The following is a 20631-nucleotide window of genomic DNA, read 5'->3' as shown; positions in this document are numbered from 1 at the left end:
TTCTATAGTTTCAACTTTCGACTGAAAAGACCAACCAAAGTCCAATCTAATTTATGTAAGCGAATTCTCTATTCTTTTCTCCGGGGGGGGGGGAGGCACAGCCCACAAAGATTTTCTAACGTCATTTACCTGTCCGATCTGGAATGTAATCATAATAATCACTACTTCACCAGATTGTCACTAGCCGACGAAGGACCAGAACATAGGTTAATCAAAATGCGAGTAACTGCCGAATTATGTAAAAGCAGAAAAGTGTATGAAAAGATTCAAAAACAAATTGGAAAAGTTATATAATAAATTAGGAATATTATAAGTGAATATTTAGATTGCAAACAGTACACATTGTTTTGCACTGTACAGAAACTCCACTTAACCTTCAAATACCAATTTATACGTTTCTTTGTATGTGATGGAATATTTAAATTCGATAACACAGAGGCAAAGTATGGTTAAGAAATGGCCTTGGAATCGCACTAATTTCTACATCTCGTTTCAAGTTGCGTTCCTCCGAATTCCTCTTCAGCATCTTTCTCCAAGTGCCCCTCCACCCTCTCGGCAACTGCTGGATCGGAACAACCGGAATGAGAAAACTTCTTGCTCATCCTCGTTGTTATGCAACCCAAAGCGCTTTACCGTGTTGCGGGAAGCGTACAAAGCAGGCGCACATGACTTTTATGGAGAGGAGTTCGACAACGGTTTCCGAAACCCGAGTGGTAGTTTTCCGCCGTTCTCCTTGCAAAATAGTGCTGGGAAAAATGTTGGAAGTGAATTGTTCCGAGTTTCATTAACAACGTCAGTTTCTGGGCTTGTCGTGTACTTACGTATTTTAAGGACGCATCGAATTTGTACCCAAGATTCATAATGTACAGTCACCACCAATAAAAGTGGGACAATTAGGTCCTGAATTGCTCGATTCCCTGCCTTGCCTAAAACTGAGATTAGCGGATGTTAGTAGAAAATTTTCATTGGTAACTTCCACTACCGCCGTATAGTTAGGCAACAGACCTTGCAGGGAAGCTGTAATTTCAGGATCTAGGTGTCCCACTTTTTATGCCGGTAACTGTACGTATAAAACTGTACCCACAAATCAACACGCAAATCTGTATCTACAGTGTAAAACTTGTGCCCAAAATCTAATCTGCATTATCTTATATAAATACATGTAGTCTTTGTTGTATTTCCTACTTAAAAGTTCCAAATAAATTCTCAATAATGGCTAAGATGTGCAGATAAACATATTTGCAGTAGTCTTCAATGTCTTGTGATGTTTATGCACAATATGATTTTCTAAATCTTAGAGCAGGGGTTCCCAAAGTACCGTGGTTGGCTTAGAGGGGCGCCGCGAAATGTTCCAATATTTTCACTGAAATGGCACTTATTTGTTAGTCTACACGTGGTTTTAGCATCGGACCATCTGTTCCACTAAAACTGTGTTTTTTAAACTTAAAGCAAGGAACCTAACCACACTAACGTAGCGTTCCAAGTGTTAGATAGGCCTACATTCTGACTTTCACGCCGCGGAAAAATCTTGAAACACGAAGGCCTCCGTGAAACCAAAACGTTTGGTAACCCCTGCCTTAGAGGTATCTCTCACATAGTGTTCCCCTGTATTATGGCGATTTCCTTTTGTTTACATCATCAATGAACATAATATAAATTTTTCTAAGATATACACTTGCGAGTTTCACTGCACACGTACAATATCACTCTAATATGGGTAAAATAAACCCGAGGCGAAATATATATCACAAAGTCAAAGATCACTTTTCTACGTACCGAGGCAAAGAGAGTCCCTGCTGAGTCGGGCAAGACTACTGAAGTGTTTGAAGGCAGATAATTTACTGGCAATTAAATTATCCTCTTCAATCTGAAAAATAAAAAAAAAAATAAAAAAGGTATGGGAAATTAATATTTTACGTGATGAAATAGAAGCATAAAATAGTGCACTTTATTTTCCAAAGCCAACCCAAGATGAAGAAGTCAAAACTGGATAAAATCCACATTACATATTTCATTACAAATATTTTGCAACAAAAATATATATACTCGTGTTACAACAGCATACAGGGATGCTTAGTTCACCTGTATTGCTGCAGTTGTTTGAAGTTCCATACCACCATAACATTAGATTGTAACACAATATTCTGTATATCAACAGTTGCATACCTCTTTCTTTTCAGTTAAGATTTATTACACTAAAATACCCAATATCGAAATGCTTTTTTGCACTTTTTGATCCAGAAATCAAACCTTTTTTCACCTTGAGCTACGTTTGTCAATCAAAACAATTAAAAATGTGTCGAATTACTTCATTCAGCGTCCTAACATAAGGAACGGGTACCATATGTTTGGCAACCACTCTAATACATAGAGTGTGTGCATGTGTACGAGGACTCTAACCTGTTTATTTAATTGACCATTCCACAGTGATTTTGATGACGCCAGAACTAAATAAACGGAAGTCAAATAAATATTGATGAAGAGCATTTATTTGTTGATTCGTTATCACTAAATGACTGAAGGACAGGGTCGTAGCTAGCGTATGGCTGACCCTAAAGTTGACAAATCTGTGCACACCAGTGTGTTGTACCCGACATAATTGCCAACACTGAAAAACACATGGTTGCACATTCATACGTAACCGTCTCCCCATCCCAGACGAGGAGGCTCATGCTATCATCGTGGGCGTTTCGTTGTTTTCTGTTCGTGGCGTTTGGTGGGTGGTCAGTGCCTCTTGGTTTGGAGCCAGAAATACATTCAATTCGTCGAATATTGTAAGTTTCTTGTTTAGGTCCGGTTATAGCTCCACTGAGTAAAAAGGCAAAGTGATACGAAGCGATTCCCTGTAGTTTGTCACACATGTATAGTGACAGACACTTCTGGGTTGTAATGATTCCATTGAATGTAATGGGAGCGTTACAACCGAGAACCGTCCGTGACTGTACGATGTGGAGGCAATGAAAAGCAACCCTCATCGAAATAAAAAATAAATATTTTAGTATTACAAGTAAAATCTTTGACGTCACTGTTCAAGACAAAATAATACTAATAGTAAAGCAGTACTGAAAATAAATGAAAAAATTATATGCATATATTTCGTATTCTTACATTCTTTCCATAAAACGACGACTTAATCCTTGATTTAATTACTGTTAATGTGTGATATGGGTTGAACAGCTGACTGGAGCGACACCTACAGGGCGTCCCACAACACCGGCATGCACATGTATCGTTCATTACAGGCGCACCGGTTTTATGTGGGGCACCCGGTATTTGCAATGTCAACATGTCGCAGACTGAGGTGCGTGCTCCCCTCCGGTTGTGATCAGAAAGATGCTTGCGCTTGCAAAGCCAACTTGAAGGTATCTACTTGCATGAGTAATGAATGCGCGAAGACAATAACAGAACCGCGACATCTTGCAAGACACGCAGCTTAAAACCAGGAGAGGAACCAACACCCATCTTACTCGCCAGACATTGTCTCGCCGACGTCCATAGTAGTCAGTGTATCGCGCTATAAAACCAGAGGTTCTACGTTCGAACTCTGGTTAAGGCATGGATGCATCATTCCATTTGTCTCATCATCCACTTCATCGGCTCAATCATTCTCATTGCAGCGATTAACTCAAGATGAATAAGAATGACGTAAAATAAACAAAGTAGAAATACGCCATGCCAGGTCAGTATAAAAGCAAAGAAGGTCTAGCATAAACCAAGAGAATCTTCTTAAGTTATTCTTCCAGACGAAAAAACGTGCTATTCGAAAGTCACCGCAGGCGGGCACGAAAAACATGCATGAGAGGAAAGTGCGTTTAAATCTCTCCAGGCGGTTTACAAAACGACAAATGTTTCCGGATAACTCCCGCAAAACAGAAGCGCGCGATCCGACAGCCAGCGGCGACCTCATCGGAAGAAGCAAGCAAGAAAGAATGATTGCCCTGAAACAACCGCAGATTGCTGCTTCGTGTTTTGCCAATCTAACCTCCCAAGCTCGTTCCCGTTGCTTTCTTTTTAATCCAGGGCCGGGAGGGGAATTACGGCAGACTCTGCTAATAACAAAACAAAGGTGGGATAATTATATCTTGGCCCGACACAGGAGGACGGCACAGATAAGCGGACGCAATTAGCGGATGTTTTTAGATCGATCATTTCTGCAGGGAAAGGCCGGAGCGAATGCACACAGCGTAGCCCGAAGGGGGGGGGGATAGGGTGAGAAAAATAGTTTCTGGCAGAGAGGGAAGACAGAGAAAAATAGGGAGGGAAGGAGAAACAGCGAAATAATGAGACAGAGTAACAGAGTGAAACACAAGTGGAAGAGTGAAGAAGAAATAAGAGGGAAAGGGGTGACAGTTAATAAGTGTAAGGAAGAGAAGTAAACAGAAAAGAAGCGAGGAAAGAGTGAAACGGGAGCAAAGATAGCTATACAGACAAAGAGAGACACAGGAAGAATGAGTGAAAGAGCTAGGTTCAGGAAGGTGGGAGGAGAGAGAACGGATGAGAGAGAGGGAAGAAGGTGGACAGAAGTAGACAGGAAGAGCGAGAAAAAGAAAGAGCTAAGGAGAGAGATAAAGAATGAGAATGCAGCAGAAAGCTATGCAAAGAAAGAGTAGGAGAAGGAGAGTGATGGAGGGAGGAGCGTGGGAAAAAATAAGTAGAGGAGAGACATAATGAGCGTGTGTGTGTGAGAGAGAGAGAGAGAGAAAGCGAGAAATGTACAGAGAAAGATAGAAAAGACAGACTGCTAGTAGTAGTAGTCGGAGAAAGACCGAGGAAAAGAAAGATGTTTCAGAGAGAGAGAGAGTGTGGGGGAAGGAGAGACATAGAGAGGAATAGTCAGTGAGAGGGATGTAAAAAGAGTGAGGGGAAAGAGACGTATAGAGAGGGGAGATGGACAGAGAAATAGAAAGACTGCGAAAAAAAGAAATATATCTTCTATTATTTATTATTTATTTTATATATATATAAAAATGGATGTGTGTGTGTGTGTGTATTTGTTTGTTCCGGCATAACTCTCGAACGCCTGGAGCAATTTCAACCAAACTTCGTACCCGCATCACTTGCAATCTGGAAATAAATACAGTGGGGGCAAGACACCCCTGCACTCCTAGGGGTGGGGTGGGGTGGGAAGGGGTGACATGTAAATATAAGAGAGAACCACCGATATTAAATTCCACACAAACAGACATCCGTGACTCTATGGAATCCGGACAAGGATAGTCTTTCTCGGGTTGTCTAACATTCAGGCTGTGTTGCGAATGGAATCCATCCATAGTTTTCGTGACCCTCCCAATGTTTTCGAAGTCTCTAAGCTAATTGGTGGCATTCACAATCACATTTAAAATTAGTTACATTTTACACTATAGTTTGAATTCATTATTTTCCTGTCTAATGCAAGATTGGGATAAATAAATTCCCGGGTAATTAGCTAGTATATATATATATATATATATATGTCTCGTATGGTTCGATCAGTTAGCAAGTTAACCGTAGTGCCCTATTTCAAACCACCTGTAATTTCTATTTCCGAGTTTCTGCACAGTACCTCCGTACCAGAGAGGCATGTAGAACTACTGAATGGATTATGGCAAGATATCTCGGGATCGAATATGTATATATTCTAATCCCGGGCTGGGCATGGGTGGTTTGTGAGTATCCCTTCATAAATTTCATCATATGTTGTTCACTCATCTTCATCGTCGCGTTTAGCCAAAAGTGGTAGAAAATCTAAATAAACTAAATAAATTAATCATCTGAATTGAGGGGTCTAGTGAGAGAGGGAGCTATGCCACTTTGACAAGAAATGGAAATAAATTGAGTTTTCTAAAGCATTGCGTTGAGTCATAATTTGTATAAGAAAGGGTATTTTTTTTCTGAACATATTATTAGGTAAATTATTCAAAAGGAAAAATATGAATTTCAATATAAATACCATTTATTATGTACATGTATGGTATATTGTTGTAGTATACCCATGTGAAAATATCAATCTAGCACATCAAATACTTTGAAGAAGGCTTAAATACGTACATTTGCCTGAGTGTAAATCATGTTCACAGGGTTACATATGATCTACATAAAGACAACTTCATCTCTTCTGGAGGATCTTTTCTGTCTATTGTTTCTGTGGATTTTAGTTTTTGGTAAACACCATGAAAAACAGGAGGAATATAAGGCATTATTGCCATGAGATCTTTTAACTTCAGGGCTGATATTAAATCTAGCACCGGTTACTGCAACACAACCTCTGCCACTCCTATTGCAGACACCATCAGTAAGTGGCATAGCTCCTTCTCTCACTCAAAATGCTGATGAGGACGTATTCAAGAACTCAGAAAATCTGCTGCAGAACAAGCGGGAGCTATGTCACATGGTTGTAGTTTACATGATAGATGACAGATGGTAGGAGAAGACTAAAAATTGCAACAAATAAAATTTTCAATATTTGTGGCATAGGTCCCTCTCTCACTAGACCCCTCAATTGATTCGCATCTTACAATACATTCTGGCTTTTGATTGTTTTCAAATTTCGCAGAGGACTTGGATTGTTTTCTCCCGTATGAATTTTTTCGATGCTGATTTCTGCGTACTGTGAGAAGACATGTGGGAATATAGTACTTCACCCCTATAACACCGATCTGCATGGGTTTGCATGTCTCGCAGATGACTGTCGTCTCATCAGCATATTGATTCCAAAAACGAAATCTATTTTACCTATCACGTCTAGTTTTTTTTTTCCTTCTTCAGAAAACAGCAATATTATTAACTGCCTTAATTTCACAATAAAATGTGTAGTTCCATCATTTCCCCAATAGATGGCTCTGTTTAGATGTTGGTAAAATATTAGTTTTCAAATTATCCAATTTTGAACTATAAATGCATACCTTCGCAACACACATTGGCATGAACATTGTGTGGACTTTGATTAGAAATCCCTCATATAAATTTCCTTCACAAAATGTCCAAAACTCAATGTTATAATATGGTGGGTTCATTAAACTGTGTGACTTGTAGAAAAATCCTGACGCGATGGGAAGACATTTATATCATTCCCGTTATCAGCATTGAAAGTACTTCCAGAATCACTTATTGGTTTGTAAACAACCGAAATGTCACTTGTATAAATTACCTTCGTTGCGTTCTGTAATGGGTGTAATGGAATGGCGCGTATATGAGAATTTCATTGTGAAAGTGTGAAAAATCTTGACGTGATGGGAAAAATGGATTTCATTTTTGTGATCAGCATTCAAAATATTTTCAGATTAACTTACTGATTTGAAAACATCCGATTTTTTAAAAAACAATGCATGGCCATGAATAACATAGTACAAACTCAATTTTCATCGAAATTGGACTTTTGTTTTCCCCTTGTCCCTTCAAAACTCCCCGCCCTCATTCCATCTTGTACTACCCTTTAGGAATTATTCAATCTTGTTGTAGTGCTTATTACCCACGTGTAATGGGTATTTTCAAACGTTTTTGTTTCTACTTAATCAGCTGAACAGTTTTTGGACTTGGAATTTACCCCTTTGTGAAAGCTTCTGTTACTAAGCGACACCAGAGACATCTCGCGGAGAACATTATACACGAAAAAGAAACGACCATAAACTTCACCGTTGTTTCTGGGATCAAGTTGCCGGTAAAATAGACAAGGCCTTTTCTAACAGAAAGGGCGAAAAGAAGAATGGCGGAAGAACGGGGAAGAATCCATCCAGGGAGTTCACAACAAAGTTTTCTAATAGCTTTATTTCCTTCTCTCTCTTTTTTGCTTTTCTTCAGTGGGAAAGTTTGTCGTCGCGTTGTGCTTCGGAACAGAATCAAACAAGAAGGAAACTTGGAGGAAGCAGTAACGCTCGGGAAACCCAGTTAAAGAAGTGATAAAGCGATAGAAATTTCTGGTTCACGGAGGATCACTGCGCCTGGAAGGGTATGCAACAGCAGAAATTAGGAGTTAAGCGGGTTTTTCACCCCTCAGGATATTGCATCTGGTTTTGATTTTGATTGATTGATTTTGTTTATTTTACTTCGCTTTTCTGGCACTTTGGCTAATCGCGAGGATGCGTGACGATACGTGCATCCCCCCTTCTTTCAATCTCTCCGCTGAAGACGGTAACCTGAGTCCCAAAAGTGTGGAATCATAGAGATGCTTAGCGATAGCTCTATCAGTTGACGTATGATGAAACTGATGAATGGACATTCACAAAGAACACCCATGTCCAGGCCGGGATTCGAACCCGGGACCTCTGGCGTTGTAGCCTGAAATAGATCAAGGGACGATCACAAAGGAATAACCCTTGCCCAGACCAGGACTTGAACTCTGAGCACTCGGTGACGAGATCGTGAATCAATCGACACGCTCGGCCATCGAATGTGGCGGCATCCACTTCGTCACATTGTACGTTACACACTTCAGCATAAATGTACCCGAAATTGTACCGAAGCCTTGTATTATACTATCCCCTAAATAGGACAGAAACGAATAACTGCTAAACCCAAAACAACTACAGGTATAAAACGACAACCTTGAACAGAGATACGACCGAGTACACGGTGAAAATTCTTTTCATGGCTATTTCGGAAACCAGAAAAAAATGAAACAAGGAATGATGGAACATAATCCTTCTTGCGGTTGAATATCCGAGCAATTATTACCTACAACTTACTCAACGACGATACAGAAATCAATACATGAGTAATTTAATAACGGTTTTGATTACCTGGAACCAATTAACTAAATTAGATTAGGTAACTGAACCGTGCAGTGGAATTTTTCAACGCTATCTATATATAAACTTGATGGTAAAATTACGTGAAAGATAGCATGAATGATCTCGCTCCGGTAGCAGTTAGGAGTAACCATCCAATCAAGAACACGTTGTGGCCCCGTTCATATTACATCAATGAAGACCTTAATTACTTGGCAATTAACTGGCCACTGCAGACGGAGATGTTGAGAAGAACAATAGCCGAGATAATAAATTTGGTGTGGCTGTGTGTTCCCGTAGGTCATGAATAAGAAATATATTTTGTGTTGTACCTTTACTTAGCTTCAAACTGGTTATAACAACAAATGCATTTTTTTACACGGCTTGATTTCTTTGAGACGCTTCTCTGCCACTTTTGGCTGTAAATAAAGAAATATATATTGAGGTATGTAGCAGAATATAGGTGACTTGCACTACTTACCCACACTGTTTCTGTAAACCCTTGCCTGCATGTGGGATTAAACGTAGCACTCCCTGATGGTCGAAATATGCTCCTTGGGTATGGAGCGTCAGGATAATAGATGCATGCGTCGATAGCATAATTTCCGACAGTCAGAATGGTCGTGGATGAGGGATAATCACTGCCTTTAAAATTTTCCACCTCCTGTCGTGTTGCTTCGCGATAACAATTAAGACCTTTCGATCGCAGAAATCGTTTAGATCTTCTTTCGTCCAGGTAGGATTAAGATTTTCCTAACTATTACGACAACGTAGGGGCCTCACAAGTGTACCGCACTTGTTGCACAATACTATCAACAGATGTCACAGGTGTAACTTAGTTTTTGAAGTACCCTCGTACATGTTTTCAGAAAATTAGCTGACATTTCCAAGATAAAGGTGGGTTATTAACAGTCGGGTGCCCTGAAAAAAAAAACACCCTGTAGCAGTAACTGCTACTTTAACGGCGTTATCGAATAACTCGTTACTCACCCGTGTGTCGCCCTGTTTTCTTAGGAATGACCCGGAAAAGCACCATTCTGTTGAAAGCTTTCGCAAATGCCTCCCGTCTATTATGCAGCCAGCGGTGAAGAACCGGAGTTCATCTCGAATGTGGCATTCACGACCACGCACACGCACTCAGGAGAGCCTCGGAAATGACGGCCACCTTACGCGGCGCAAGAATGCGTGGGCCTGGATGCGACAATGCACATGTTGAGGCTCCTGGGTGATCCCTCGCTAATGTGTCGGAAGTGGCGGCCTTTCAAGTGACATATGGCTCTGCGAGGACCGGGAGGGGGGCATAGAGTAGCTCACCACTTTGCTGGACGACAAGTTGTTGCTGGCTGCAGAAGGAGCACAGCCATTTCCGTGCTTTAATAAGTAAATACTTTCCGGCAACGAGTGTTTCATTCATGGGTTGAGGACAACGTCTGTGGAGTTGACATTTTGTGGTGGAAAAATAAAGAGGATCCAATAAAGAATTTCTGGACCTAGAGATAAATTCAGAATAATTTTCGTTTTTCCAAAGCGATAAGCCCAATAATGGTTGTAATTGAGAATCCATTTCATCGTGACCTAAAGTGGACTCGATAAATGTTTCTACAGGGTGGTGCAATAACGCCGAAAGGGATTACGAGCGAAACGGATTAATTGTGAAAATTTCATTTGCCCAGTTTTTCGACGGTTCCTAAACAATGAAAATGGAACGAACATATTGTGTACACACATGCACACAAAATGAAACAACACGATAGAGTTACACGCAAACACACAATATAATGAAATGTCATCTGCACATTTCGTTTCGATATACTTCATAATCAAAACCATGAGCTTTGGTTGGAAATGTCGTGGCCTTGTAATCTAAGATTTCCGGGTCTCCCACCTTAGTGGTTCGGATTCCATTTTAAACTGTAGGTCCATTAACCTATCTGTGCATAAAGTGATTTTATAAGCTCGAAACCAACTAAAAACTTAATATTTTAATTTTAGATGCATATACTACGTCGTCGCCTTGTAATCAAGGGGTCCCGGGTTCGATACCCGGTGGAGGCACAAGTGGTTCGGATCCCACTGTAGGTCCAGTCCCGATTAGCCTTACTGTGCATAAAGTGGACTTAAAACACCAAATCAATCAATCAATGCATATACTGTAACCATTCTGAAAAATATAACGTTATTAACTTTGAGTTTTCCATAATTCCATTTATCAATTCCTTTTTTAAAAAGCCATCTGTTTTCTTATTTTTTTTAAAAAAAATGAAACCTTAGAATATTCTGGTAATCATCTGAATTACGGCACAAAATATCACATAATTTCATTAAAAAAGAGTTTCGTTATATTAACGAAAGTGTGGGGCGTTACCCCCACACCCCCTATACGCCTTCATGGCGTGGTGCTATGCACAGGGGAGCACTTTTTCTTTACCTTTTTTATATTAACGAAACTTCGTAGGGTGTTTTGGAGACCTAACAGAAATTATTGTAAAGCACTCATTCACATTCGAACAGCAGCGTTGGATCCAGGAAAAATATCAAAATTGTGTTTACCTCTTGTTTCATGTGTCCCAAGAAAGTATTTTATTAGTGTGAAAAAATGTGTCGAATATGGACAGCAATTCCCAGATTGCATTTAGTGTGAAAAATGTATCGAAGATGGACAGGAAATGCCAAGAAATCGCTACACATTTAAGATATATGTTTCCAAAATTAACGTGAATATACAGGAAAGCTTTACACATCTGCAAGTCACGTTTCCGAAGAGTAAATCCATGAATCGTCTCCTAAGAAGAATTCCGTGTGCCGTACTAGACAACTTCCAGGCACGTCTTGGACATTTCCAAGATAAAGCTGTTCGTTCGACTTTCGCAGCCCCTATTATTACTAAATTCGCTGAAATTCACGGAATATTATTATTATTATTATTCATGGATCGTTATGAACCGTCCTACGATAGTTACGAACTAGAACAAGAACACCTATTCAGAAATCCAATTAGACCTTTCGCCACTATGTTAATACGTAACTAGGTAAGCTAACCAGAAACTGAGAGTTCGGATTTTCATACGCTTTTGCTTTAAACAAAAGAGTTGCGACAACCCAGCCGTGGAGAAAGTTTAGTGGGAGGAAAGAAGTGGGGGAAAAAAATAATCTGACACTGAAAAGTTGAAATCAAATCAACTGAAAAGAAACTTAAACTTCAACAAAGAACGGCAATTACGAGCGACGATAGAAGAAGGATTTGAGGGGGGCAAAGGGGGAGGGGTTTCTGCTTGCCGATCCGTATGGCAGGCAATATAAAACAATAGCTAAAGAAACTGAGCAGGAACTGTCTCGTTCCGAGATGATTAATTGAATCGCGCTGGGTATTTCCTTCGGCAATAAAAGCTCTGGACGTCGGTTAAACGGATAATAATTTTGTGAGGAGGCTGTCTCCGTTGAAATGGGCCTTTTGTTGGAGATATCCCGGGCACATGTACACCTTCCCCCCTATTGTTTTCTCAGTTGGAATTGAAGCTTAGGTTCCTGCTTGTAGAATACTCGACTGCATACGCATGAACGTGGTTATGGTGCTAAGAACGTTTTATCTTGTATGAAGCTTCGCTGGAGAAGGGATGCCTTTATCTAGCGCTCATTACGATTAGTTTTATATTTGCTTGACCAAAGCCTTTCCCACTTGATACTTTTTATTGGGTCGTACCAATCTCTCGTCACGTGAAGTCTGGTGACAGGCAATATCGGATTATTCGATTTAAGAATAAAGAACATTAGAACAGTTCGATTCTATTGAATGGATCATATAACTAAAGACTCAATTCAATAACCATCTAGCCTCCCCGATAGCGTAGTGGTAACGTCGTCGGCTTTTAATCAAGGGGTCACGGGTTCGATACAAGGTGAAGCCACATAGTGGTGCGGATCCTACTTTAAACTGTAGGTCCAGTCCCGATTAGTGGATCTGTGCATAAAGTAGACTTAAAAACAAGATCTCAATAAATCTCTAGAGACAGATCGAACCGAACAGGTTGCTTGACTGAAAATTGAAAAACCATGCCGACTTCAATTGAACTGAGCGGACTCTTTGCCTGGAGAATCAAGTACAATGCAGAGTTTATACTGAACAGATCCTTTGGTTCAAGAACCATGTAGAATGGTTCATTTGATTGAAGAATCATACAGAATTTGATTTGACCGAATGGTTCATTTTACTACTGCATATTGCGACTGGATTGAAGTGATCATTTCACTCCAGAACCAAAAAAATACTATAGAGCGACCACAAACAAAAGAACCTTCGTTCAATAGCCTTCTTCCCCAACATCCGTTCAACTCGGACCCTAAAGAAGAGTTTCTTGGGCACACCACTGATGTGTGGAGAACCTTATCCCCTTCGCCCCTATCTACCAATGGAAAGTCTCGTCCGCAGTTGCTTTCTTTCAGGAAGCCAAGTTAATTTGTTGATTGTTGGCCCCCCCGCCGGAACGACCAAAATCCACCATGTTGGCCAGCACGCTATTCGTTTGTCGACAAAGGGCTCCTCATTTATCTGGGGGGGAGACCGGCAAGAGCAAGATGGCCGCACCACCTGGGTAGGAGCCCAAGGGATGGGAGATTATAGCTCCGGTCACGTGACGGGCCTCAGAATAGGAGCCAAGACCCTTCATTGAGTAGCGTGGTACTAGGGGAAAGTTTCCAAGTGGACGACTGCGAGAGGGGGGTGGAAAAAAGAGATGGCCTCGGCCGGTTGGCACAATTCGCAGGTAAAAATAGGCCGCGGAATTTTTGATTGATTACCTGTAATAAGACGTCCCGGGCTGTTACTACAGGAGTGAAAAGGGCGTACACATTTATTTCTCATTCAGAAACACTCGATTGCAGCGACATCTGTGTGATGGAAAAGGAAACGTGATAAATTGCTCGCATTGTATCATCGAATTCAGCCTTTCCCCCCAACCTGGTCTGGGGACCCGATCGATATATCCTCGCTCAATAGCAAATTCCAGCCATTGCGAGGCGTGTGAATGAGAAAATGACACACGATATCAAACTGGAACGACATCTGGTGTTGATAGTTGACATGATAACTATCTTACAGGCTCGCAGAGCTGGTTCGAACCTTCGAAATTTACGGGGGAAAGGGGGAAACCAAGTTCGGAAAAATTGCAACACAATGTTTTGACATGAACGTATCTAAAACCAGCCACAACCAGAACTGGAGAGCACCTTAGAGAACAATTGCACTCTCAGGCAATTAATTAGCAAATCGATAAAAGCTATAATATGTGCTTACAATTTAATTGAAGGAAATAAGTTAGTATTGAGATCCATTACTTCTGATATAGCGTACTATATTACCTACTACAGTACAATAATATCCGAGCCCTGAAAGAATATGCGAACTACAGGCTTTCCCGTGTCTCAACATTCGACACTAGCGCCACTGCTTTCAGGCCAGAGCTACAAATATGGTGGCGGATCAGGAAAAGTTATTTTGCTACTTTTGAATATCTCGTAGGTTTTGATTTAATGCATTTAACACATTTAATGTGTTTTTCCTCTACAAATTTTTGTTTGTAATAAATGTTTCTTTTGCTGAACAGGGTGTGAGCGCCCGGCCCTGTGGCGGTGTGGTTAGCACATCGTGCTACGACGCCAGGGGTCCCGGGTTCGAATCCCGGCCTGTGCATAGATGTTTGTGAGTGTCCATTCATTAACTTCATCATATCACTTATCCCCATATTCGCAAATTAGAAAAAAGTGGCACAAACAAGCGAAGTAAAATAAAGCAAATCAATCAATCAGAGGGTATGAGCTTCCCTCAAGCAGAATTCTTATTTTTGCAAGTTTCAAACTACGAGATATTGTTACAAGTTAACTGGAAAAATAATTTGTGTTTTTCCTCCGTATAAAAAATCTGTTAAAACTGATCAGCGTGCCAAGCTATGAAGATGCAAATATTGTATGTGTGTTGTGTTGTAGATGAAGATCTTATCCCATTCCACATTCAGCCAAAGAAAGTTAATCAAAAGTTTTAATTAGTAAATATTTCGGTTACACGTTTAGGTTGAAAGTAGCAGGGAAGGAACACCTGTTACTTGGTGAAGGGCTTTGATTGATTGAATTATAATCGTTGGGTGTGTCGACACATGTGGACATTTTACACCCTTCAATGTATACGTGAAAATATCCCCTTATCTAAACTATTGATTAAGGGCGAAAGTCATACGCAGCACTGGGCTAAGAAGGAATACGCAGCGCCCTCTGTTATTCCTTTTCGCTACAATTTCATCAGCCCTTAAGTGAACAAGCTCCTTTTCTAAGGGCAAGTTTCCAATTTCTCCCTTCCTCACGGTGCCACTTGGAGTATCCTCTGACCTTACCTAGCACCAACCAATCACCTTTCTATCTCAGCAGAGCGAGGGGAAATCCCCGTCCACCGTTTTCCGATCGTCTCTCGCCCTCCGGCTCCTGTCCAGACATTATCAATTAGGAGCGTGCCAAAAACTCCTTCCACATTCTTCGCCTGACTTTGGCACAGGTTTGCTTAAAAACTTCGAGTCACACACACGCAACTAGAGATATCTATCTATGTCTGTACATGACTTAGTTGCCAAACGGTTGAGTGCAGCAGAATTTTTTTGATGTCGCCTCCATCTATCTGCCTTTTACCCAATACGCTATTGCAACTTTTCTCTTTAAAAAGGAAAGCTTCGTGTATTCTCGGCATTTGTGAGGCGTGGCTATCTTGTATTCCTGCGAGGTGATTGGCTATCGCTCACCGCCACATTTACTGGAAGACATGTATCTCGCTCCAGCACGATTGACGATTGGTTAATTGCCGCAAGAAAGTCAGTGCAATCCAAGAGTTGATTGATCGATATCCCGAAGACAGACGAGAGCTCACGATACTGACCGAGAAGATATATTTAAAAGCACAGACAAGGTATAGTGATCACATGGCATTTTTTTTCTCAAGAATATCAACCATTCCACCCAGTGCACTGTAGAGACAAGTTTTATCTTCCTATTACAAAGCATCGTGAATGAATCTACCATCTGTGATCTAGTCGCCACCAAAGCATCACTGTCTTCATGGATATATCTATTATAGTTTCTGCTATATTGGCACGCAACGTGCTGGCAAAGTTCTACAACAGTTTGATGTTCAAGTTGCCCTCCGTGGCGGAGTGGTTAGTACAGCGCGCTACGACGGCAGGTGTCCCGGTTTCGACTCCCGGCCTGGACATGGGTAATCTTTGTAAGTTTCCCTTCATAAGTTGCATCAAATCATCACTCATCCTCATCTTTCGATTAGCCGAAAGTGGAAGAAAAGCGAAGTAAATAAACCAAATCAATCAATGTTAACATGCACGGTGGAACTTCTTGATAGCCCTTCACAGCAAAGGAAAGTACGTTCCAGCTCTTCACAGATCCAACTTAAAAGAGTTACGAGTCCAGTCTCTCCTAAAGCGAACTTACAACTTGGAATCGGGATTATGTCAAAGTTCATTCTCTTATGCATCATATTACAGGCTTTTTATTATCCACTCCGCTTTAGCACTGTTTACTTAGCACCGTCTCCCCTAAAGTCATCCCTTGCATCGGCATCCAGCGCGATCCCACGCTTCCTGCATCGCCCTGCTTTTTATTCGCAGTTTCCTAGGAGATATGCAACCCTCAATCCCGGCGCGTTCACCTGAGAGCCCGGCTGCTTACCTCCAGGATATCCGCCGAGAAGTTATAAATACCGACGGAACGAGCAAACGCGAGACGCCTCTATCTTTTCCAGCGGCCTCCCGCGGCAGTTAAAACCTTCTGGGTATGTATTAATCCACAGTTTCCTGCCTGTTTACGATGCAGCGCTGCCGAGGCCGTTTACTTTCGAGACGTTTTATTAAACTGGATCCGCGCGAAAGCTGCTCCGCGCGGGGAAGAGCATCTTGGGCAATGCCGGACGAGGGGAAAACTTGCTCATCGATTACAAGGATTGTGTCCCGGCTAATGCAGCCTACGGAGCGAGCAGAAATCGGGCGAGTGAGGGCGGGGAGTATAATGGATGGGACCCCCCTCCTCTTATGCTTGTTCTGCAGATAATAACGCCACTTGCGGCACGAGTACACTTTTCCGCTTCGTCACTTGCTCGAGAAGAGTGAGAAGGGGGATGCCAAGGAACAGAGTGTCCAACTTGACGAAGATGTTCCTTGGATAACAGAAACAAAGGAGACAAAGAAAAAAGGTGGAGTGGTCCCCATCGAAGCGTGAATATGCTTTCGGTGTACTTTCCCTATAAAACGTGGGGTGGGGGCTCGCAAAAGAAAATTGCTTTCTTGCCAAATTAAGACTGGGAGAAGGAATGAAGTTTCCACTCCCAAGAGAGCAAAGTGACTACGCTGTATCAGAATACGAGCGGATCATAAAAGCGGTGATGTAGCTTCAAATGAAGCGAAGCGAAGATATTTACAACGAAAGAAAATAGAACAGAATATATCAGGAATGCAAAGGTGATACAACGTAGCAAAACAAAACAAGTGTTCAAGAAAATGACGAATAGCAATAACAAGCAAACGATAAGATCAGAAGGCAATAGGCATAAGAAGATTGATTGATTTAGTTTATTTATTGTCGCATTTTGTCACTTTTGGCTAATCGCGACGATGGTGATGAATTGCGATTTTATTTTTTTATATGGTTTATTTTACTGGGCATTTCTGCCAATTTTGGCTAATAGAGAACGTGAAGATGAGAGATGTTTTTATGAGTTGGTGAGGGGGGGGGGACACAAATAGCACCTATCCCCAGGATTTGGATTCGAACCCGGGATATCTGCTTCGTAGCGCGGTGTGCTAGCCACTCCGCCACCGAGGTCGGCTTGTGATTAGATGAAGTGGATGAGGGGACAATTTCAAACGTATGTGGATGACACAACACAACATAGCGATTTTATTGGCTGCGAGTCCACTCGCCAGAGTATCGTTGAACTGCAACGCTGCAAAAACATCAGAGGAAGTATTAGTGAACTGAAGTTGATAAGGACACTGCTACTTTAATACTGTGTGTTGGAAAATAGTTGTTACTTCGAAGAGCAGTCAGGGTGAATACGGAAAGTTTGTGATTATAATTTAAACAATGTAAAAAAAACAAAACAGGTCAGTTCGTACTATATAGAAAGAACGAATGACTACTTGCTCGAGAATAATCAATGAAATGGGTCAACATTTTTCAAGAGAGGAAGATAAAGTGAAGTGAATATCGACGAAAATGAGCTTAAGTGCGTGTCTTCGGAGACGATTTGTCAGTGTTGCCATCTACATTACCAACATGCAAGAGTACGACACACATTTACTTGGTTATTACGGAAAGAAAATTCGTGAAAAGCGGCTGATGTAAGAGAAGCATTTTTTTAAATGAAAGTTGGCAGACGGCGGAATCAGCAATGTCAATCAATATTAACGCTACTATGATCTAAAGCCCTTATGGATGTAATGAAATTTTATGGAAGCATAATGAAAAGTTCTATGTAAGGAATAACGAGTAAAGTAATTCGCAGATCAGGTAGCATAAAACGACACTCAGGAAGCTTCTTGGTTCCTTGATTGTTATCACAGCAATGTCGCGGGTTGAAATTCCCCTTCGTACGAACCGTGCAGGATGATTCTTGTCTTCCGGAGCGAATATTGGGATTATGCCTTGAAGGAAGGCAAAAGGCGCTTCTACACAGTTTTTTTCTCTTTTTCCCCATCCTCCGTCGTTTCAGATTCTGTGACGCGATTAACCTGAAAGTACAAATAAGCGACGCTACTATATAAGCTTCTAGAAATAATCTTGTAGCATTCGATTGTATACTACAAACACAACTTATTACATGGAAATCCAACCAGAAGTCAGAAAAGAAAACAGAGTGAGGACGCGCATAGTCATGCTTGAAATTACAGTTTCGTTTGTGGATCGTGATCGTAAAAGTTGTTGTTAGTCAAGTTTACTGCTATGCATATATGGGCTAATAATAACTGAAATGATAGTTTAAAGTACGTTAAGGACCACTACAATTTGCCCTAGAAGGAATCTAACACGTAACACCTAACGGTAGGGTTTACGACTATCGTATTTTGTGAGAGCATTGTCAGAGTTGACGATGGCGACGTTCTCGTAAATCACCCTGTAGAGTATGTGCGCAAGCGCATTGTCATGGATAAAAATTTTGTGAACGTGCTATGTCTGAACGTGTAACCATTCATTCACAATTCTAACGTAGTCCTATGCGCACGCACATTGCCATGCTATACGTTTCCTGTTCATAAATCGAAAGTTTTGTGTGGAGGGTAGTCTGTTGCGACGGAAATAGCCCGAAACAGCCAGCAGCCGCTCGCTTGTTCTGAGAGTGCAGGTTGTTTGCAGTCAAATAAATCTCCAGTTTTTTTTTTCTGGCAACTCGCTGTGGCCGCAACACGTGGGAACGAGCGGGCATGTACATGCAATTATTCCCGCTTTCCCTGTTTTTACGCTGCGATTGCGTGAGAGGGAGAACGTGTAACGAAGAGGAGTGCCGTTTCGGGAAACCTACCGTCCAATCTGGAAGCTGTTTAGAACAGGATTGCGCCGGCGCTCATAATAGTTTATACATTCTCCCCTCCTCATTTTTCTTGCCGCACACAGGGTAAATCTGGATTTATTTGGGTAGTGTTTGCACAGTGGGTCGCTTACTCTGGGGGTGTGTTTGTGTGGGTGCGGTTAACTTCAAATGAAAAAAAACACAGGTCTCGCCAGGGGCGTGTGTCCCATCACAGTTAATTCAAAAGGGGAGGAAGGGAGAAATTTATGAACGGAATGCAAACGAATGCTTCCATTTTAACCCCGTCGACAAGCGCGAATTGCCCGGACATGCAACTTTCATTAAGCGATCGTGCGGTAGAGTCGGGAAGGATTCGTGGAGATGCTAAAAGCCAGTCTCAAACGGTGTTTAATTCGGTTCTCGATTGAGAACGGAATAACAGCGTGAAACCTCCACACGATCCTCAAGATCGCATTCTTAATAGAAGCTTCACAAATTTATCTGAAACAGATTTCTTATATATTTTTAACCCCTTCATGTAGGACTGCCTTGACGGGGCGAGGGGGCTTAGTAGGGAGGCCATTATTATAATATCTTCATTTCGTTCATCCTTCATATCCATAACTCACAAGTTCAAATCCATCATATCATTTTTCTCCATCCCGTTGACCTCCCTATAACTAAGGGTCCTGCTAGAGGAGACAACCTCGATAAAAAAAAACCTATCCCAAGGTGTGAGTTGCACGTGCCGATGGGACAGTGGTGGCTGCAAGGGTAGTTGCAGTCGCGAACGTGGCCGCAGGGATTTAGGCTTGGTTCTTCTGTAGCCTTCATTTTTGGGGGTAGGCCTTCCTCGGCATAGAGGGCATGTCGAGGCGACAATTTATGGACCCTCCTATAAAAATCTGTTTGTATATGGATACAAAAAACATCTCAAACGGGGTAAACCCCCAAAAGGAGCGCGGCCTTCGAGCCCGCTTAATTGTTTGGAAAAGACAAGTAACGTACCACGTTATCTTGTAATTAGTATAGTTCAGAAGACCGATCCTAACAATGATTCTGAAACAACAAAGAAACATTGAGCTGCTACATTGAAGGACTTGTCACATTTTCTTATCAAGAAACAGCTAGACTACACCGCTGGTTCAGATGTATCAGAAATAAAAAAAGCTGAGAAACGGGAGTCTAATTATTCAGACCAGCACAGATCGCCAAACTAACAACCTTTTAAAGATAAGATCTTTGGGCGACTTACCTGTTAATATTGAACCCCATCGTCAACTTAACAGTTGTAAAGGTATGATTCGCCCCTGGGATCTGCTAAACGCTGAGGGGGAAGATATTCTTGAAGCTCTCTCAAACCAACATGCAACAGCTGTG

The 20631-nt window shown here is 41.5% G+C and overlaps 1 protein-coding gene across 2 annotated transcripts in view; it reads right to left on the bottom strand.

Annotated features, from left to right (window-relative positions):
- The window catches only part of LOC145991062 (putative G-protein coupled receptor No9), a 648328-nt gene that overhangs the window by 107113 nt on the left and 520584 nt on the right, over window positions 1–20631 (bottom strand). For both annotated transcript variants that reach the window (XM_083126774.1, XM_083126776.1), the window contains exon 6: window positions 1777–1867. The gene's annotated coding sequence lies outside the window, so the exon portion shown is untranslated. The remainder of the gene's footprint in view (window positions 1–1776; window positions 1868–20631) is intronic.

This window comes from Lepisma saccharinum, chromosome 8 (assembly GCF_977018435.1).
Source record: "Lepisma saccharinum chromosome 8, izLepSacc3.1, whole genome shotgun sequence".
Taxonomy (NCBI): Eukaryota; Metazoa; Arthropoda; class Insecta; order Zygentoma; family Lepismatidae; genus Lepisma; species Lepisma saccharinum.
Note: the sequence above shows the minus strand (reverse complement) of the source record. Positions and strands in the feature narration are given on the sequence as shown.